Here is a 22,510-nt window from a genome sequence, read left to right as displayed (position 1 = left end):
ACAAATTACTTACCTCTCATTCATGTTATTTCTTATGGATCCCACTGATTACTCATCTATGAAAATCCCCATCTCAGTGCAGCTGCTCTCTGCAAACATTTCCGCCACCAGGGGGTGCAGCACGGCTCCGCCTCGGCTCCTTCCGACGCCTCTACACACTACACGCTTAGAAATGCTGTGGCCAATATATATATATATATATAGCAGCGCTGCACCCCGTGACCTCAGTTTCACCCTTTTTCCATAGCACTCTGAAGCTGAGGGACCATTGAAGTGAGCGTACTAGCTTCCCACAAAGAGGGGCAGGTAGGGGGGGGGATAACGAATTCGTGGGAAGAACAGACATCAGAAAGAACATTACAGAGAGGCAAGTCATTTGTTCTTAGAATGGATTCTTTCCTCCCATGGATTCCTCATCTATAATAGATTCCCAAAGTAGTATGTAAATCTGGAGGGAAGAAGACAGACCACCACCTAAACCTGGAGGATTACACTACCAAAATAGGCATTCTAGCCCTCAACATAATCCAATAGGGAAGTAGTAATGCTTAACAAACGTGTGAAAACGCCCATGTTGCTGCCTGGCAAATACCCAGGACAGGGACTCAGCTCTGCAGGGCAGAGGTGACGGCCACTCCTCTGGTAGAATGCACTCCGATACCATAAGTCACATCCTTCCCAGTCAGATTGTAGCATTTTGAAATGCAGAGAATTATCCATCTAGACAGGGTCAGTTTGGTCATAGCCCTGCCAGCACGAGCAACAGCGTAACCAACGAAAAGCTGGTCATTTTCCTAGCCTCATGTACGAGGGACTTGTAAGTTAAGGGTCCATTCCGGGTCCCGCCGTTGGAATCATTCCACTGCCTTGGAAGGGTGAGGTGAAGGAAAAAAATAAAATAAAAAAATATTTAAAAAAACACAGGAAGTTGGATCTTCTAAGAGATGGAAATCCGAGACCACATTCGGCAGAAAGGATGGTCTCATTCTTAAAGCCATCTTCTCTTTGGAAAATAACAAATAGGGAGGTAAAACAGATCACACTTGGAGCTTACTCACCAGTCTTGTACATGTGATGGCAACCAGGAAAATCACCTTAAGGTGGAGAAATCTAATAGAACAGGAATGAAGGGGCTCAAACAGAGCAGCCATAGGAAATAAAGCTAAATTCAAATCCCACACTGGAACCGCACACTGTCAGGAGGAAATTGGTTACACAAACCCTGCAAAAACTGCATTAATAGTGGAAAACCCTGTTCCGGGGACCTCTTGAATACAGAACTAGCGGTGAGATAACCCTTTCCAGTGCCAATCTGCCAGCCCGCTTGGGTAAGGAAAGCAGAAAATCCAATACAGTGGACAGGACAGAATAAAGGATCCTGGTCTCCTTGCACCAAATAAAAAAAGATTCCCGTCACTTGCAGGCGTAATGTATTTCGTAGCGGACCTCCGAGCTGAAAGGAGCACATCGGGGAAATTGCCTGACAAGTCCCACCCCTTGTATATATCAGCCGCTCAGTAGCCATGCATGAAGAGTCAGGCTGCTGAGGGCCAGGTGGATGACCCGCCTCTCCTCGGGAGGCACTTTGGAGGGCAGACAGACATGACCAGAAACTCTGTATACCAGGTTCTACAGGCCCAGTCCAGAGCGATAAGGATCAACATGGGTCTGAACAGGCGCAACATCCTGAGAACCAGCAGCATGTCAGGTATCAGTTACAACGCATAAAGGTTGTCAAAAATCCACTCTACCGTCAAGTGTATTCCCCCAGAGCTCAGAGAGGAGGAAATTCCCTGGACCAGAATAACTCACTTCCAATTGGCACTGGAAGCGAAGGTCCATCTGAGGAGTCCCTCCAAAAGGGAAAAGATTTCCTTCAGAAGTTCCTGACAGAGTTCCCACTTGTGGCAGACTGAAGTCCATCTGCTCAAAACATCCGCTGTGACATTCTCTCGTCCGGCAAAATGAACTGCCTTCAGAGACACTGTTCTCCATAGCCCACAACCACAGTGTCATTGCTTCTCTGCACTGAGGCAAGGACTCCACGTCACCTTGTTTGTGGAGGTTGTGCAAGGCCACTGGGTTGTCCGTCAGGATCAGCAGTCTTGGGTTTCACAGAGGGGAGGAAAGCAACCAGGGCAAGCCAGATCACCCTCAACTCCAGACAGTTGAGTTCCCGAGACGCCACGGGAAATTACAGTCCGCCCACCGTGCGGTCTGACAGGCGAGCTTCCCAGCCAATCAGATGCATCCATGACCACTGTCACCTGGAGCTAAGGTTTGGCGAAACAGCACACCTTTCAGCAAGTTGTCTCGCACTGACCACCACGCGAGATCCTGAGCCACCTGGTTCGAGACCTGAGGAAGGTACATGTGGCCCTGGAGATGCAATCATTCATAACGGAGAAACCACTGAAGCGATGGGATGCGCAGCCTCGTATCCAGATCCACATTGACGGAGGAGGCCACGATACCCAGAAGGTGCAGGAAAGCCATGGTATAGACTTGTTCCTGTGATTGGAGAACACTGACCATCTGAAAGATGATCGCCACTCGATCCTCGGGCGGGAAAGCCCCACCTAGGCGAGTGTCCAAGACTGCCCTGATGAATCAGGGAGATGCGGAAAAAGACCAAGCTGTACAAATGAGTGCCTGTGCAGACTCGATGCAGAGTAGGCGCTACAGCACTAAATATGGGGAGCAATCTCAGACAAGTCAGTCATCCAGGTAGGGAAAGACATGAATGCCTTACCTCCTGAGGCGAGCCACTACCACTGTCGGCAGCTCGCTGAAGCCGAAGAATGGCAGCACCTTGAACTGGTAATTGTGTTGTTCCACTAGGAACCTCAGGTATTTTGCTTTCAATTAATCGGCACATGGAAGTAGGCATCCTAAAGGTTCAGGGAAACCAACCAGTACTGAAGATCGAGGGCTTGCAGAATCTGGGCTAGATTAATGATCTTGAACTTGCATAACAACAACTTCAGCAGCCATAGATCCAGAATGGAGTGCAAGTCTCTGTCCTTCGGCAACAGAAAACAGGTGGAGTACCACCCCTTTCCTCATTCAGAGCAAGGAACCAGCTCAATTATGCTTTTTGCCAGTAGCTGATGGACCGCCTCCTGGACGCCAGGATCCAGAGACAAGGGGGTAGCTAGAGGACCATGGTTGGGTGGCAGGGCTGTAAAAATGGGAGGCAATAACCCTGTCAGGTGACCTGTAAGGCCCATGTGTCGGCTGTGTTCTTCAACCATTCATGCTGAACAAGGCGTCTGCCATATCTGTCCATAGCTGAAACAGAGGCAGGCTTCTCCCACACCTCCAGTACAGGTGCTTTCACTGCTGCATTCAAGGGCAGGAATGGCACTTCACGGGCGTCTTGTCCAGAATATCGCAAAGTTCATATGGAAGCTGGATGGAGCAGACCATCCCAGAGTAATGTACACTTTAGTCATCAATCACTGTAACAGGCTTGGGCATTCCCTGTGTGGGAGCTGGCAAGAAATCCATCTCCAAGGAGGTGTCAAGGCCGCTGGCTTCTTGCAGGTCTTCAGACAGTGCCAGCACAGCCTCACCTTTCCGATAAAATTCCTCTGGAAATACTCCACTTCCCAAAAGACAGAGGTTCCATCCAAAAAAACCTTGTCACCCTCATCAGATATCGTAATTTTTTTACATGAAAGCATCCATAGACAGTGGGGTGTATTCCCACAGTACTGCAGTGTTCAGAGCACCGATGATCCTCTTCCTACAGAGCCACCCGTTCTTCGGAGTGCCGATCCACGCCATGCGACCTCGACCAAGATCTCAGAGCCTCACCCTTCGCCTTGTTTAGCAAAGATTAATATATCTTCATCGCCCTTTCCGGGAGGGCCCTCGGGTGCATGGACTGTCACGGCAGGCAGTTCTGAGTCTTTTGGTCTTCGCCCAAGCAGTATAAACAGATCCAGATCCGAGACCAACCCATCAGTCGCAATCTGCACACAGCATCAATCCAGAGGCCTTTGACGGATTAGGCATGGTGTCGGAGAAAAAGGTTACGCTCGACGATTGCGTTTCCGATTACCGAACAGTGCGAGGAAAAAAGGATCAGAGGTCACTGGCACGGCGCTGCTATATGTACTCTCAATGTAAATTGTTGTGCGAGGTGTGTAGAAGTGCCAGACGGAGCCAACGCTGAGCTGCTCTGGGCCCCCTGGCTGTGGAAAAAGTTTCCAGAGAACAACTGCTTTTGCCGGCAAGTTGAGATTCAAGCTAGTTGGTCGATGTGCTTCACGCAGAGGGTGCAGCACTAGATATGTAGAGCTTAGCTGCTAGGTATGCTGGTGTGCTACTCGTGCCTGCTTTGTAGACGAAACATTCAGTCTTGAACACTATGGCCTGGTAAGAAAACCAATGTCATTTGCTTAAGACAAGGGTGATTCAGTCTAATTTTCACAACAGCAGTAATGTATTTATGTATTGGGTATTTATAATGCGCCTATGCACAATGTTTTTCAAGGTGCAACAAGACAAGAGGATGGGGGAAAAGGGAAGACAAAACAAGAAAACGATCCTACTAGGGCTTGTGACATTCGGATCGTGCAAGTGCAGTAAAGAGAAGTGCAGGAGAGAGAGGGGAGAGGGGATGCCGTCAGGGGGGGAAGGGCCTGTGAGAAAAGAGTGCCAGGGGAGGCCAGGTGGACAGAGCCAGGGGAAAGCAGTGTGCAGGGGAAGGAAGGTTCACAAGCTAGATAAGGGGCTGGAAGGGCTACAAGAGTGCAGGCCCAGCCCGGCTAGTGCAGATGGAGGGGCCCAAAAGGGCAAGTGCAGGTTGAGATGGATAAGTGGGCGGGGGGGAGTAGGGGCAAACAAGTTAAGGGGTAGACTGAAATAGGGGGGGCCTGGCTCCCTGTAAGTCTCTGAAGGAACCAAGCAGCCAGTCAGAACTATGTGATTATTGCGACGGACGAAAATGCCGACTTAATTTTTAACCCTTTACACCACATATATATGCGGGGGGGAGACCCCGGCACCCCCACCCCCCATATTGATATTATACTCTAAATTATATATATATATATATATACACATTTCTGTACGATTCCCAGCCAGTCAAGAGGCTAATGGGGACATTAACAGGGGGAGGTAAGGACGAGAGAAAAGGAAGGTCTTGAGAAGCTTCCAGAACTTAAGGAGATCCGGCTCAAGTCCTAGAGGGGCAGGGAGGCCATTCCAGAGGGAGCCACCTGCGGTGGAGAGAGATCTACCCCCCTCTCTATGCTTGGAAAAGCGTCTGATCTGCAGAGATTCAGAGCTAGACGACCAAAGGGCTCTAGCAGGGAGGTTTTTAGGGAGAGAGAGAGAGTTGGATGTAGCAGGGTCCCAGGCCCGAGAAAGCCTTTTGGGATGAGGCAGAGTGTTTTGAACTTGATCCTCAAAGCAACCAGGATCCAGTGGAGAGATTTTAGGGCTGGAGAGATGCAGTCCCTGGGCTTGAGGCCAAGAATAAGTCTTGCAGTCCTCTCCTGGATTAGTTGAAGGGAGGAGTTCAGAAGATTGAGGAAGAGGCTGGTGCAGTAGTCCAGCATGAAGAGGACCAGAAGCTCTGGAGACAGTTTCTGGGGGAAGGTGAGGAAAGGAAGAATGCCTCTGAGGAGGTGCACATGAAAGTGGGCCTTCATGGCAAGGTCCAGGATGTGAGGACAGAAGGAGAGAGAGAGAGAGAGGAGTCAAAGATGAACCAAGGATATTTGCCTCACAATGAGAAGGATCTCTGTCTTACTGGCATTAAAGAAGATATAATTAGCAGCGCACCATGCCTCAGTAGCAGGCACTCAGTCCGGAATGAGAGAGGAAGAGGAGGCAAAGGAGGAACGCTTGAAGGATTGCTGAGTGTCATCCGCAAAACACTTGAAGTTAGGAGATCAGGCAGAGATCAAATGGGCTAGAGGTGCAAGGTAGATGTTGAAAACCAAGGTGAGAGGATAGAGGGACACAGCAGGTGGAGTACGAGATGGTGGAGAAAAAAAGGGCACATTGCACCTGAGAAGTTCGGTCCGAGAGGAAGGAGGTGAACCAGTCCAGAGCCAGGTCTGTGATGCCAAGGGTATCACAGAGCCGATTTATCAGGGTGGCATGAGTGGCCTTATCAAAGGCAGAGGAATGGTTAAGAAGGATGAGAACGGAAGGAGAGCTGGAATCAGGATTAGAGAGCAAGTCTTACGGGTGTCCAGGAGAACAGTTTCTGTGACTCTGGCAGCTCTGCAGCCAGACTGGTGGTCGTGGAGACATCCAACAGATTCAGTGTGGTGGATAAGCTGGGAGATGGCCAGCTTCTCTAAGAGTTTGCCCAGGAAGGGGGTAATGGAGATAGGACAGTGGTTTGCTGTGCCGGAAAAGTCGGCAGGAGACTTTTTGAGGAGAGGGTGCACAAGGGAGTGATTGAGTGAGGGGACGAATCCAGTGACAAAGGAGTGATTGCAGAAATCGGCCAAGGCAGGGGTAAAGAAGACAATGTTGCCCTTGATAGTTCTGGAAAAGCATGAGAGCACCTGTTTGGATGAGACTTTCATATAGCTGACTTGTCTAGAAACCTCCTCAGGTGTTCGAGAAAAAGAGGATCAGGGGCAAAGGAGACCTGTCAGCGGGAGCAGGAGAAGTATGTGGAGTATAGGAGAGTGAGAACAAGATGTCCTGAGTTTTAGAAATAAAGTCATAGGCCATAGAAGTGCAGGGGGCCAGGAAAGGCAGAAGAGAAGTAGAGACTGCAGTAGGGTTGGCAACTTCCTTGCAGATTTTGAAAAGTTCAGCCGTGGTAGTGGCCACAGAGAGGCAGGCTTGGATATAGGCCATCATCAAGCAGATGGAGTTTGCATTGCCTTTGAGCAGGCGGCAGGCCAGTTTGTCAGAAGATTTCCTTGAAGCCTGCCACTTCTGCTCAGCTGCTCTACATTTTGTTTCAGAGCGGCCATGTCGTAGTCATACCATGAGTTGCACTTGGAGGCAGGTTTCATGCAGAACCTCACGACAGGAACAAGGATGTCCAGAGTGTTGCAGATGGAGTTGAAGATTAGTAAGGGCTGTGTCAGAGTGAAAGTCAGTGGAATGAGTAGGAGGGGGAGTGAAGGTGGCAACGGACACCCGCTTCATAGGTCGAATGACAGAGGAGGCTGGCAGTGCTGGTGGGGGCTTAGCCGAGGGACCCATGAGGTCCAGGTGAGAGAACAGGAGAGCATGATCAGACCAGGAGAGGAGTAATGAGAGGGTTGGAGATGGGGATGTCTGAAGAGATGAGAACATCCAAGGTGTGTTCGGCTGAGTGCGTCGGACCGAAGGGAAGAATGGAGAGGGAAAGAGTCAGACGTTGCTGAAGAGCCCAGAGGGTGCATCAGGGGAGTAGAGGAGAATATCTAAGCCTAAGAGGAAGAGTAGCTTGGAGGAGGAGGTCAGGAGGGAAAAGGTGTGGTCAGCCCATTCTGAGAGGAAGTGGGAGACCTGGCCAGAGGGCCTGTAGAAGGTGGCCAGAGTCAAAGAGGCCAGGAGAGACACCAAGCCTGCAGACAAGGCATTTGAAAGAGTAGGCCTGAGTGGGTACGACAGTAGCAGGGACCCACTTGGGGAAGATCAGGGACAATCCGCCCCAGGCCCGTTATGCCTGGGCTTAAGGAAGATCTTGTAACCCTCGGGGAGGAGAACTGGCAGTGAACCACATCTCAGTGAGAGCGAGGATCTCAACGTTGAGATCTTCAAGGAGGTGGCAGATGTCAGAGGAGTGTTTGACGGCAGAACAAGAGTGGAGGGTAGCTAAGTGGAGCTGGTTGCCACTTTTTAAAGGTCGTCCGAGAGGCATACAGTAGTATGGTACACCCATCAGAGGTGGCAGAAAGGGGAGTGGCAGGAGAGGGGAGGAAGTTGATGAGACGTTCAACGCCTATCAAGAAGGAAGAGGTTAGCTGAGAACCCTGGACCATGACCGTGCCATTTAGGTAGATCCTAGAGGACAGGAAGGATGCCAAGAGTACCACCCAATGGGTGCCACCATTAATGGTAGAGTAGGAGAAAGGGGAGCGCACAGAGACCATAAGGGAATCCAAAGGTCCAGAATGGGGGAACAACAAAGAGGATTCAAGTGAAAGTCTGCCTGGAAGAAGCGTTGACGGTGACCAGGAGATCCCTCTTGAACTTTTTCCTTTCAGACTTCGACAGAGGGATAGGATAGGTGATAGACTAGCAATTAGAGAAGATAGGGGAGATTGAGAGCACCACTGAGGGAGTGCTTAGAGAAGGGAGGGGGGACAGAGGGAGGAGATACACAGCACAACACCAACTACAACCACACCTCAATGCAACAATCTAGAGTCAGGTGTCCAGGAAGGGTTACATCATACAGCAGAAAGCACGACACCTAGAAGCAAGTTATCTGGACAGAGGGAAGAACCTATATAGATGGATAGAGGGAAAAGCCAAATTTTTAAGCACAGCTGCAAATGCAAGAACACGCAGATTCCACTTTCTTAGAAGGTATGAGGTGTGCTGCGGTGAGGACTGTCTTTAGGAGAGCCAGGTATGCGGCTGCAAGCCCACTCAGAACGCCCCCCCCCCCCATCAATATGCGAGATCGCAAGGGCCTGCACTACAAGTCCTGTGGCGGGATAAAGGGTTTGGATTTGCTAAAGGTGGAGATTTGAAGCCTGAGCATTTAGGCATTCTTGGCTGGGTGTCTCTGGAAAGACTCCCTGCTGTCAATGGTGATGCTTAAGGTTTTTGCTAAATCTGAGATTTGTGGATCAAACCCTTTAGGCACATATCATTGACACATTATTGGATGAGTTGTTTAGCAGGGAATGTATGCCAAAGAATTTGGTTTTGCAGGTGTTGCGTTTGTGTCAGCATTCAGCAATGGCTGATGGCTAGGTAATCGCAGATGGGTGTCCTGTGGGCTTTTTACTCATGTATAACATGGATTTTGTCTGCGTATTGGGGGAATGTCTGAGGATCTTTGCGGAGAGTACCCCAGAAGCACCATGTCATGGTTAAAGAGGATCAGCAAAAAGTTGGGGCCTTAAGGGACTGGGAACCTGTTGGACTACAACGCATTCATCTGGACAGCCTGCTGTCTGCCCTACAGGTAGGAGGTAAACCAATTCAGGACAGTGCCGGTGAATTCCATCCTGTTGATAAGGAGATAAGGAGGGGGAAGAGGATGTGGTGGTTTAATGCAGCAGAGTGGTCAAGGAGGCATGAGCAATCCTTATCCAGGATTTGAGGGTATCCTCTAACACCTGTATGATGGCTATCTCAGTGCTGAACTTCGGACTGTTTAAGAGGTGTAGCTCGATTCTGGCAAGCAGTTGTGTAGCAACTATTTTTTCGAACATGTTGCCGATAAAGGGGAGGTTCATATTCTGCCCATAGTTGGCCGAGTCGTCTGGGTTTATGTTTATTTTTTCTCCAAAAGAGGAAACACCAGTTTTGAAGGCGTCTGAGAATGGCCCTTCAGGGAGAGAGGCATTTATGATGCAGAAGAGTGTTTTGAGCAGGAGGACCATCAATTGTTTAATGATGGAGGCCGGGCAGATCGTAAGAGTAGGAGGTCAGTATGAGAGAGGCCAGCATTTTTAGGAGGTCTGGGTGGAGGATTGGGAGGCAGGGTAGGTGAAGAGAATTTCATCCAAATGGGCAGTGTGCATGCTGGAGTTCAGGGCCACCAACAGCGGGGCAAGGTTAATTCAATGATCTATGGGGTTTTGTCTTTTTTTCCAATGAAAAACGTGTAGATTGCCTTGGATTTCCCGAAAGTTGCTGGCATCTCAGGGTCTAGTGAGGGCTTTGTACAATGCTTAACTATTTCAAAGGAGCAATTACTTACTGTAATGTTCTTTCTATGGATTCTTCTCCTGCAGAGTCCTCATCTGATAATCTTATCCAGCCCTCACTAGACTACGGGGCGTAGTGGACCTCGACTCAGCCGTCAGCTGACATGACATCAGGCATTGCATACATACACACCACGTCACTACGCCCCATACCTCAGTGCCTCCTTTTCCCTCGTGCTTGAACGCTGCAGAGGAAAACAATGGGAGGCAAGGCTAACCAGCAACAATGGGAAACATCCCAACCGGAAGACCCTGCAGAATTCTAAAATGGAACGATTATTTGGTGGGGGGGTGAACAAGAGACTAGCCCAATAGAAGCTGCCACTTTCGAGCTAACACCAGACATCCCTTAGCTTAAACAGATGCGTCAAGTCGTAAGAACTTTCTGAGCGGTGATGGATGGGAGGGGGGGGATGAGGAATCTGCGGAAGAAGAATCCATAGAAAGAACATTACGGTAATTAATTTCTCCTTCAATAGATTGCTTTTTCCTGCAGATTCCTCATCTGATAGACTCCCCAAGCAGTAAGGACAATGGAGGCAGGCAGAAAGTGCTACAGTAGCAGATTTTGCAGAATTGGCCTACCAAAACGTGCATCAGCAATGCGGGCAACATCCAGACAATAGTGCCTGGTGAAAGTGTGCAAGGATGACCATGTGGCCGCACGACAGATGCCCCTAATGGGAACCCCTCTCAGGAAGGCTGTAAAAGCGGAGACCCCTCTTGTCGAGTGTGCCCTTATGTCAGGAGGAAGCTCCCTGCCTGCAGACTGGAAATATTCTGCGATGCAAAGAATAATCCAATGAGAGAGTCTGCTTAGTTACAGCCAGACCCTTGCGGGATAATGAATGGGCTACGGACACCTGGTCATATTTTCTGAACTCAGACGTCCTACCGATGAAAAAGCTCAAGGCTCTTCTGGGATCTAAACAGTGGAACTGCTGCTTCTCCTTAGAGGGGTGTGGTGGCGGTATATCTATGAACTGAGAAAGGTAGAACTCAAACAACTTTCGGAAGAAAGCCAGGTCTGACTTGAAGGGAAACTTTTGCCCCAAAAATAATGCAGGAATGGCGGGCTTACAGCACAATGCCTGAACCTCACTAACCCTCCTGACTGAGGGGAGTATAAGGCGGGGCAAACCATGTAGACAGATCGCCAGAGCTTCCGTGGCTGCACGCATATAATCCTGACATGATCCTGCCTACAGCAAATTAACCTCCGAACTACGCACAGCTTTCGGCGTCAAAGCACCCAGGGTGCCATATGATCTAAGTGCCGACTTGAAACAAGGGGTTCTTGAGACCCGATCGGCTTCCTGAACTTTTGCCACCCGTGCCAAATAAATATTGGTTGCCTCCGAAGTGGATCAGCTGCTGCCCAGCGAGGCGCGCAGACTGGATGCAGCAGCGTTCGGAAAAGAGGACCCTCTCCCTTCCCTACAGCGGACCGGGACAACCGGGAGTGGAGGTGAAGACACGGCAGTGCTGGCATCCACCGGGCAGACCGGGGTGCGGTCGGAAATAAAGACCCATCCGGGTGGCGTTGGCTGTGCCCAACACTGTCCTGAAACCTCCACACCTGGCATCGGGCACCCAGAGCAATACAGCCGGCAGAACAAGAAGGTAAGAGTTGTGCCGGCCCGTGAGGCATCACGGGGGGGGGGGGGGGGGAGACCCATCCATAACGGGCAGGCTGGAGCCTGAGATGCCCACACCCATAGCAGCATACTCTGAGCCTGGAGACGGGTGGGTACTCCATCACCCCACCTCGCCCTGCTTGCTGGACTTCAACTGAGATCAGGTCTTGACTGCAACCTACTGAAGGGATGCACCAAGAGGCCCCTAACCCTCGCACATTGTAGTTGGTGACATGAGGCATAGGGAGAAGGGAGCAAGCTGCATGAAAGGTAGGGGGTTGGCAGTCATAACCGCAGAGGACTGGTAGAGCATGACAAAGGAAACCAGCCGCAACAGCATACAAGGCACCCCTTTCAAGGAAGAACAGCTCTGTAGAGGCAAGGGGGCCCTTACAGATAGCCCCAGCCAACAGAACTGGCCCAAAGGTCTCCTCAGGGCAGGGGCAGCCACAGCATTACAGACATCAACAGAACCGGCCAACTCCTGCTTTCACTGGCAGAACACTCCCCCAACCCAACCTCCCCTGGGCCCTATCAAAGGGAGCTGCACTGAAGTTAGCCTGCAGATCCCGCCCCCTATTATAAACCCACACAGGCAAATCGCTCCTAAGCCTGCATACACAAGTTGGGTGTGGGGGGCTGACCCGGGAGTGCTTCACGAAACTCCTGGGACTGGGGACATGTTGCGCTGACTAACCGTGATAACGCCAACCAGGCACAAACACAGACTCCAGATACCTGACAGTGGTCGCAAAGGGAAGGCCGTACTAACAGTAATGGAAGCCTATGCAAGCAAGGTAGGAGACTATGCAAAACCGCTGGAGAACACAGGAGACAACCATGACGCTGCATGTGAAGCAGCAGGAAGAGGGCCCTATCCTGGCAGCAATAGCAGCTTTGCAGATTGCGTTGGAGCACAAAATTGATGCGGTCATGGTGGACGTCAGCCTGCTGCGCCAGGTTGTGCGTGCACTGGCAGATCGCCCAAACACCGCGGAAATCAGAGTGCAAGATACCACCATCACTACCACCCAAGGCCAGGTAGCAGATGTGCTCGCACGAGTAAAAATAATGGAGCACTGAACAGAGGATGTGGAAGGCAGGACACAAAAGAATGTTCGGATTCTCGGTCTCCCTGAAGGGGAAGAGGGTAGGGACCCCACATCCTACAGAGAGAAAACGCTCCTGCAGGAGGTCCGCCTCACACAAGGATTCACTGTCGAGAGAGCACACAGGTCATTGGCGAAGAGATCCCCACCGAGCCCTCCTTAGAGAACCATAATAGCGAGGATCATGAGCTACAAGGGCCGAGAAAGGATCCATGCCTTCTCTAGAGAGGGGGGTACTATCACCAGCGAATCTTCGAAATTGCCAATTTACCCTGATTAGACTGCATTGGTCCAACGGTGCAGGGCGATGTTTGGCCCTACCAAGGAACGTTTACGCCAGGCAAACATGCAGTACATGCTAATATATACGGCCAAACTGAAGTGACTGCACAATGCAAGGTCGCTCTTTGACAGCACTGGGGAAGCACAATCCCGGGTGGACTCTGAATACCGCAGCTCCTGGCCATCGGCCATGCCAACCCGTAGCAAGAGACACAGGCGAAGATAGTCTACTCAGCATGCAGATGCTTCGCTTCCTGCGTGTCTGGGAAAATGAGGACGTGAGAATCTGGAAGCAAAATGCGGGAGTGGGTGGAACTAGGGCACAGGGTAGGGTAAGGTGCCCAAGAGACCGCTGCTGCTAAGGACTGCCTCACGCCCCAAATGCAATTTAAGATGCTGTGTTCAAGGTATCGAGCTGTTGCACGTTACCTGAGAGGGTGGAGACGGGTACAGGAGAACCGGCTGGGCCTGAGCAGGCAAAGCACCGCTGGGCTATTGTTTAAAGTTTGAACTTACTGTTGGGAGGTTTTTGAAGTTGTTATATAACGAAGGGAAGGCGGGCTTGAAATAGCGCCCAGAGTTGTGGGATGCCTTTTTGGAACAAACGCTACCGTCGCAGGCTGTGCGGCAGGAAGGGGGAATACACCGCTGGCATGGCACGAGGGAAATGTTGGGTTATGTGACATGTTGCAATACGACGACCACGGATGGGACGGACAATACGCAGTGGTGGACAAGATTAAAGGGTCTGACTCCCTTCAAGTGGGGTGGTAGGGCAGTGGGAAACTGGTGGCCCTGGTTTTGAAATCTGTTATGGGAACCAGCGGGCTGCAAGTAATTACTTGAACGCAAGGGGCCTTAACAACTGTATCAAGAGGTTGAGGGTGCATGCCTATCTTATCAGGAAAGGTATCAGTGGCAATGTTGCAGGAAACACATCTCATCACAAACAGACAAGCTGTGTTGGCTGAGAAATGGGGAGGAAAAAAGTATGGCTCGCCCTACTCTGCGTACGCTAGGGGAGTCCTCATTTGGGTGGCACCTACTGTCCCCTTTCAGCCACTATAACACGAAGGACGAGGTGAGACGGATTTTAGTACATGGGCTACTGGAAAACAGGGATATCTGCTTCATTACACGTACGCCCTGAACCATGATACTACGGCCTTCTTCAAGTCAGTATATACCAAGCTCCCCTCGTACAGGGATTCCACATGGGTTTGGGGCAGTGACTTCAACAGTACTCTAGATCCTACCCTGGACAGGGCAGATAGGAAACACAAGAAGCCTGCACCGCCGGCCAAAACCCTTGGCGCCCTCCTGCGGGACCTCAGACTGGCAGATGTCTGGCGAGAAACACATTGAGAAACACTGGTACATTCACACTTTTTTTGGCTTCACACGGGGTACACACGCAAATCAATTACATTTTCACAGGAAGAGAGCATTTTGGAGATTTTGCACAAACAGATTATATGGCCATGGTGCTTTCTGATGACACACCCCAATAGCAACATGGCAGGGCACACAGCAGAGACCTAGAATACAAACCTGGTGGCTGAGGTCAGTCGCAAAACTGGACACCTTTAATGATTACTTGGGCGAACATGTCGTAGATTACTTCGCCTCTAACATGGGCAGCATGGCACAGGCAAGCACCATATGTGATGCATTTAAGGTAGTCGTACGGGGGGCAGCGATAGGGACGATGGGAGGCCTTGGAAAAGAAATATTAAACAGCCTAGAAGTGACTGAGCACGACATAGCGCTTATGAAAAGTATTGGAGAAATAGCAGGGGAAGAGCCAGAAGAGCTAATAAAACTGAGGCAAAAGTGCATTGGCGAATGGGAAAGACTGGGCAGACTGGACTTTGCAAAATACACAGAGACTACAGGCAGAGGGGGACAAACCAGAGAGACAGCTGGCATGGTTCTGAAAACGCAAAGAACACAGGGACATAATAAGTGCCGTAACGGATGAAATCGGGGACATAGACGGGACACAATATGGCATCAATGAGGTGTTTGGCAGATTGTACAAATGCCTATATTCCGCGAACACGAAAGAAGTGAACCAAAATGTGGTCGACACACTAGCCCAACTGCAGACAAAACTAACAGTGGCACAATCTTCTGAATTGAACGCCGCACTAACGGTACGAAATCCGGGAAGTAATTAGGGAACTCCCAACGGCTAAGACCCCGGGACCAGGCTGACTCCCAGGGGAATTTTACAAAGTGTATATCGAAACACTAGCCCCTAGACTGCTGGAAGTCTACACGGAAGCACATAACCAAGGAGTACTGCAAAACAGCCTGAAACAATCAATTAAAGTACCAATCCTGAAGCCAGGGAGAATCCCTCTGAGTTGCAGATCATGTAGACCGCTATCAATGGTGAACCGGGATTGCAAAATTCTAATGGCAGTGCTGGCGAACAGACTGGGTATGTCCCTAGGCTTAATACCTCATGGAACCTGCAGAGGCTACACCATGTCATGGACAGCACAAACCATAGGAAGAGAGTGTTAGGGAAAATTCTCAGAAATGTGCTAATTCCCCTCTACCTTAGAAACCCCCAGAACTTTTGCTGGACTCTAGGACTTTTTGATTTTTACCTGGAGAGACTAAGACCCTTTTTCCCCACTCTCTCATGTATTATGTGAATTGAACTCGGTTTGCTTTGGTGGAGTCTGAAACTCCACAGGCATCCTTTTGGTCGGGCAGTGGAGTGTCATGTGGTTTGCCTGGGGATGCCCGATAGCTTGTGGATCACCCCTAGTCAAACTCCCCACCCGAGCACAACCAATAGCTTTGGTCTCTGGCGCTCGATCATATAGGTTCCTGGCTTCATCCAGACAATTAGCACAGGATACGGCTAGGTTTCAATTTTCATATCAGATTTTAAAAACGTGGTCTTTACGTAAAGTCAGTAGCAAAAATGACATGGTTCCTGATACCTTAATGTTTGGGGCGTTGTTCTTTGGATGCATATCAAGTTTTTCCTGCAGTAGATGCTAGAGGCAGGAATATTTCCACATTGCATCATTACCCGATCTGGCCAGGATCATAGATTCATTTGATCCCCGGCACAGACCCACCTTGCCAAACACTGCCAAACAGAGCACAAAAGCAGCTACTCCACAATGGCGGCCCGCCAGATGCCTTTTATGCTTCCTCTTAAGGGGGCAGGGCCTCCAGGCCCGGCAGCACACAACATCAGCATGGCTACCCAATCCCGGATAGCCACTGCCCACATCTGCCCAGCAACAGACATTCAGGCCTCATGATGTGGATTGGGACTTGCACTTCTCAACCCTTTCACCTGACCACAAACAAACCAGTCCTTAGCTTGTGAATGCCACAGCCACAGCTTTCCCCAGGAAAGGGTATTCCATATAAGGCATTTCCTGACCCAAGAAGGCAGGAAGAAGGCCAGAGAACAAGAGAAAAACCTTGTGGCCCAGCCATCTTAGGCCACTAGCCGCCTTTAGTAGCCATTCGCTGTAAGTTGAAACGTACACAAGTAAAATGTTCCAAAGTGGCAAAAATATCACTGCTGCCACAAGCTTGCCTTGGGTACATTGTAAAAGTAACCAAATAGCTGTTATATATAAGGTTATTGCTAGGCAAAGTTTGAATGCAGTACCCTCTGGGAACACTACAAGCAACTCTGACTACAGGTATAGGCAACCCAACCTTTGGTACAAGCTTGTACTACACAGTTTTGGTAGCATGTTGAGCAGCCAGGCTTATCTCAAGAGGGGAAATGTGAGCAGTAGTGGAGTTACACAAAGATTCACAGTTACAGGTATTCAAATAAACTCTTACACTCAAGGTTTCTTGCATAAATAACTATTCATTTATTTATCAGTCAGTTATAAAGCCTTCTTTAGAAGGGAGCAATAGAATAGTAACACAAATACACTTCAATACTGTACACTCTGAGTTTCTGAATCAGACAAGACCCTTTTGGGATGGCCCACAGACAACCTACACCCACAGGTGACTTCAATAACAAGGGTGCTGGGGAGATTAATATAATAATAATAATAATAATAATAATATTGTTGGCATTCAGAACACTCTTAAAAGTTGGTAAAAGGCAAAGGTTATTAGAAAACAAGAGATCACCAATATTCTGAAGCAGGCCAAATACTTTCAGATCCGCTTAGAAGAGTCATAATATTAAATAGGCTAAGCCAAAGTCAATGGCCAAAAGTCTTGGAAAGGATGAAGCATTTCTGGTAAGTAAATGGAAAGATCTTTGCACAAGTTCTTAGGAGTCTTTGATAAAAAGAAGAATCAAATGTAGGACCACAAGCTGATCAGACTTGAGTTGTAGAAGTTACAAGCACTTCCACATTAAGAGGCAAGTTCTCTTAGACTTGTTTTACAGTACCTTAGAAATTAGGAAAAGATGCAGCTGATGATTTCTGTTCCTTTACAGCTCTGCAGATCTCACTGTTCCTGGGCCTCAGTCGTGGGGACAAGAGGGAGGACGTCGGGGGGGACTCCTGCACTGCACTGGGACGGTCAAAACTTGCAACCGGCAAACTTCACTTTCAGTGGACGTTTCGCATTTCAGCTTCTCGCGGCTAGCGCAAATAGCAACAACACGGTTCCTGCCTGTTGAGGTGGGCTTTCCTTGCTTCTGGGATCCCGCACCCTGAGGGGGCTCAGGCTTGTTCCGTTCTGCTTCTTGGGAGTCCAGAGGATCTTCCAAAAGCTCTAGGCCAGCTTAAAAGCAACGCACACAACCTGGTGTTCCTCTCCTTGGCTCTACATTTTCCAGCAGCAACTCTGTGAAATTCAACCAGCTCCGAGAGGATGTCCAGGTGGCTTACATTTGAGTTGATTGTCCCACCACCTCAAAAGGGAGAAGTCGTCCTTGCAGGGGCTTCTCTGTCGATGCGAACTTGGCATTTCGGGACTGCAGCAGTGCTTCACCGGGCAAACCAACAGTCCAGGAGTTGCAGCAGGCGTCCTCTTCAAGCTCTTTTTCGGTTCCTTAGGCCTTAGGCTGTTCAAGAATTCTTCAATTAAAACTCATGCTAAATTTAGTTTGAATTGTGTTTTTGTGCAGATATCAGGCAAACCACCATTTTGTCTCACTTATGTACTGTTGGCAATTTTGGCATGTTGCCTTCTCTTTTGCCTCAATCTGCAGCCCTTGCACACATCAAATTGTCAGAGCGCCTTGTTTCTCACAACAATCATTTTCTGCCAATAATTCTGGACCTTTCCACAAAGACATGGCGAAAAAAGAAGACCGGGGACCATTTTGTCAAAAATGGCTCTGCGCCATTTTGAAAAAGATGGCTCCCGCGGTTGCTTTACCGGAGCTGCGAACAGCCGCGGTAAATGCAAACCATGGTAGTTCAAAACTAAACCACTGCCACCAGCCATTTAGTGAGGAAAGGGTAAAATAAGACATGTTACATAAGAAGCTAGACAAACGGGATACTAAGTAACCCCTTCAGCACTCTATTGTAAGGTAGTGTGTGCTGGATCTAGAAAGTTACAATGGTAAGTAAAGTCAATTTCACTTTCACACAGTAGTTTATCCCAGAGAAAGGTATTTAAACCTTGGGGAAATCTGGAAGACTTCCCTGTGCTACTGCACTGAAGGTGCAGTGTGATAAAATGCAACATAAGATGCCTATGGAGTTTGTCAGACTCCATGACCAAAAGAAACACACAGGTAAAATTCACATTAAAATACATGAGAGAGTGGGAAAAAGTCTCTCTCCAAGTTAAAAAAAACATGTCCTCAAAATCCAGCAAATTTCCTGGGGGTCTCCAAGGTGGAGGGAATTGGCACATTTCTGAGAATTCTCCCTAACAGTTATAAAGGATACAACGTATCCCCACTGCACTTCACTGTAATAATACAAGACATGCACAAAGAGACAGCTCTCAGTACTGACAGTCTCAGGGATTGATCTGTTTCCTGACTAGTACGAGTAAAAGGGCAAAAGAAGTAAAGCAGAAGGCTTTGCTTACATCCAAAACGTCAGGACAGGGTTCAAAAAGCAAAAAGAGGGGTATCCCAAAGATGTCTATGAGAAGAAAGCAGCAAAAAGAGTATCTTCCCAAACAGACACGGGAGGTAACAAAGCACCCTCTGCAACATCACCAGTAACTCCTGCTTCCTCAGAATGAGTACCAGTGCTTGGCCCAGCAGAGCCAGAGGTCTTGGAGGCAGTAAAAGCCTTTATGGCCTGGGTCCACCCCCCACCACCCCTCTCACTCATGTAAAGATCCCAGCAAAGGAGTTGCAGCAGCAGCATGCCTGTCAAAAGTTGTCTACTTAACCCAGACGAGAATGAAGACCTCCGGCGTGGATTCAGAACAAATTCCTCAAAAAGGCAGGGGTAATGGGGGACCATCCCCCCAACCCGGACAAGTTCCTCCACTGACTAACCCAAACATGTAGACGTACCAGCCATGGTTGGGTCCAGGTTTCTGAGACAAACTGCATGTCGGCAGCCAGGAATCTCCTGACAGACATACAAAGACTGTATGACGGTGAGGAGTCAAAATCGGCATTGAAGAAATCAGCAAAAATGTTCGGACAGTACGTGCGACTGAAAAAAAGCACTGCAGCAATGCAAGGCTTCCAGTCCTGTTGACAAGTTAAAACTACTGATGATTTGGGGGCGGCGTACTGGGGTGGGGGCAGCTCAACAGAGGGCATAGGCAAGCACACCCTACGGTCCATCAAATAAAATGTTTGCTGTGCAAAAAGCTCCTGTCCCATTCCCGTGGGACAGATTCACATCAGTACGACGAAAGGGGGAAGAACACAGAATTAAGTCTGGTTTGGGGGTTATGTGATTATTTTACATTTTACCAGCTGTGTTAAAGGCCTAATAAGTGAATATATTTGTGTCCTTCTGCGTTTACTTATACACCTTCCCAAAGTCTACCATACCATGGTGCCCTAATCAGGTTGTTCTATCAGAACCCTTCCACAGTGCTAGTTCTGGAAATCCACCTTAACAAAAATGCTAAGGATAACATGAAGTTTTGGGATGTGTTAAAGTAGCAGGAGGACTTCTATTTACATTGAATCCAGGTTTGAGTTTATTGTGTTGAATGAAAAAAAGGTGGAGGAATATAACCCTGTAACTTCTGTGATCAGATCACGCACATGCCAATAGAAAGCTGTTGAAATTCCACGCAGGGAGACCGCTATCAATGCCGTGGATTATTAGTGAAAGCTGAGTGAGATATTTCCAAGTCTTGTTGAAAGCACGTTGTGTTCCATCAGCCTGCTTTGGATGGACAGAATGCAACTTAAAAGCCCAATGAAGGCCATTACAAGCTGTTTTCCTCCATGAATGCAGCAGATCATAAAACAGTATTTCCCCCACAGATTTATGTAGATAACTAAATATGCTTATCTTGTCACTGTGAATGATTACATTATGTATTTCACATGGGAAGAGGCACTTCAAGCTCAAAAGAAAAGCCTGAAGTGGCAAGCACATCGAAATTCAATCGAAAACAAGTCAAGTTATTTGTGAAAATATTTCTCTCAAGAGGGTTGTTCCCAACAAGCAGCGTGCTGAGCGTGTGGAAAAAACGAACCGAGGTATGGGGCGTGGTGACGTCTGTAAAGACTGGTAGGGGGTGTCTGTACTTCTGCTCTCTATATGGTAGAGGAGAGGCACAGAAGACCCCAGCCAAGATTCTCTATTACGGTAGCAATGGACGAGCAATCAAGGCCTAGCTTCTCAGGAGGTGATGCAGGCTGGTTCTTAAGTACAGTGTAGTCCCCGAACCCCCACAAAGGAATGTCCACACACTGTATTACTGAAAACACAGTCTTAATATAATTAATATTCAAAGGTATGTACACGATCACAATAACGCACTTTGTACTCGGAAGTCAATAATGATTAATATATACAATTCTAAAGTGGTACCACCAATGTTATGAAATCTCATTAAAGTTGTGTGGAGACCCTCCCCCCCCAACCTGGGCAACCTGTAAATAAAGATATATAGCACGAGCCGAGTCCATGTGTTCAATAGTCTTATTTCCTCCTATTAAGGTTTTACCCCCCCAATGTACCTGGTGGAGTAGCGTTTTCTGAAGATGCGTCGACCGATCCTTCTTGAGTGACTCCCTTTAAAGCAGGAGCCACGGATCGTCGAGAGGTGTCTAGGAACTCCGCGTTCAGTGTCGGGGAATCGACGGCCCTTCTTGAGTGCCCTCCCTTTAAGGCAGGCGTCACGGGTCATCGAACGTCCGACGGAGAACAGGTTGAACTACGGCGGTGAAGTGGTAGCTTCGTTCCTAGCGGTGCTCGTCGACGACAGAGCGTTGGCGTCCTGCAAGGAAGAGGCGTGCGGGGCACCTCGGTGACGATAGTTGTGGACCGCAAAGAGATGATGAAGAACTGTGGCCCAGCAAGGGCTTCGAGTCGTCGGCGTCTCTGTGGTCCTTAGGTGACGGGAAATCCACCGGCGGATGCTCCTCAGCGCGTCGACGGTCGGGCCTTCTCCAGCGGGATAAAGCGGGCGACGATGCAGACGAGAGCGTCCGATGATCAAATTAAGTTCTTAGGCAAACGGGAGCACAGCGGCTCCGGTCGGCGACGGCGGTCGTCGACAGTGGCGGACAACAGTCTGGGTGCTTCTCTGAGATTCCGCGGCAGTCCCCGTCTCGGGTTGGCAGCCTGTCGAAGGTCTGTCTACCAGGGAGCTTTGGCAAAGATGAGCTGTGCACGATGGTCCCTCGTAGCTCGGGAAGAGGGCGCCTTACCAGGTCCTCTCTGGGTCAGTCCTTGGAGACACAGCAGCTTTCAGATTGTGAAGGAGAGCAACAGCACTTCTTCTGGTCCAGCGGGGCTTCAAGGTCAAGCTTCAGTTACTCCAGTTACTCGTCGTAGTAGACTTCAGCTTCTGAAAACGATTCCTAGCAGTGAGAGGTCCCCAGATATACTGTTGATCTCCCATTCATTCCGTTGGGTCACACTCAAGCATCCAATCACGACTAAGGGCATTCATGCAGTCAGGCAGCCAATCAGGCACACGGGGTATTCAGGCCATTCACTTCTCTCCAGACACTCACAACAAGTTATGTGTATTGGGACAAGTACCGAGCCATTCAACACTCCAAGCTGCATTCATACCGGTTTCGGGCAGGGCTTTCTCAGTCATTGTGTCAACCACCAGATACTAGACATCCACAACACAGAATGCATATTCGTCACACACACTATTCAACCGGGTCCCACCCACAGGAGGTACGCACAACATACATCACTGGGAAGGCTCCAGCTAGTCTGGCCGGGCCTTCACAACACCACCATATATGGCACTTCCATCCAACAGCCAGTCAGGGGGAAGGGACAGAGTCAGGGCTTCCCAGGACTTTGGGAAAACAAGGTAATGGGTAATAGAAAGCAAGAGGCCACAGGGGCCATCTTGTTTTCCATCAGGAATCAACTGATCCCAATGGCAGGGCCAGGGTATACGCAAAATGGAGGATACTCTGCGCACCTGTCAAATTCAGCATGGAGCTGCCACCAGCCCATACCCTGCTCTGCGGGCCACCCACAGGTGCCCAAAAACATACACTAGGGGCACAGGGTTGTACCCCCACCCATGG

The 22,510-nt window shown here is 49.3% G+C and overlaps 1 protein-coding gene across 5 annotated transcripts in view; it reads right to left on the bottom strand.

Moving 5' to 3' along the window:
- The window catches only part of CENPE (centromere protein E), a 2,471,681-nt gene that overhangs the window by 2,047,814 nt on the left and 401,357 nt on the right, over positions 1 to 22,510 (bottom strand). The window lies entirely within an intron of this gene.

Source organism: Ambystoma mexicanum, chromosome 6q (genome assembly GCF_040938575.1).
Source record: "Ambystoma mexicanum isolate Mex_15411 chromosome 6q, UKY_AmexF1_1, whole genome shotgun sequence".
Lineage (NCBI taxonomy): Eukaryota > Metazoa > Chordata > Amphibia > Caudata > Ambystomatidae > Ambystoma > Ambystoma mexicanum.
The sequence above is the reverse complement of the archived record's forward strand: the minus strand, read 5'-3'. Positions and strand labels throughout refer to the sequence as shown.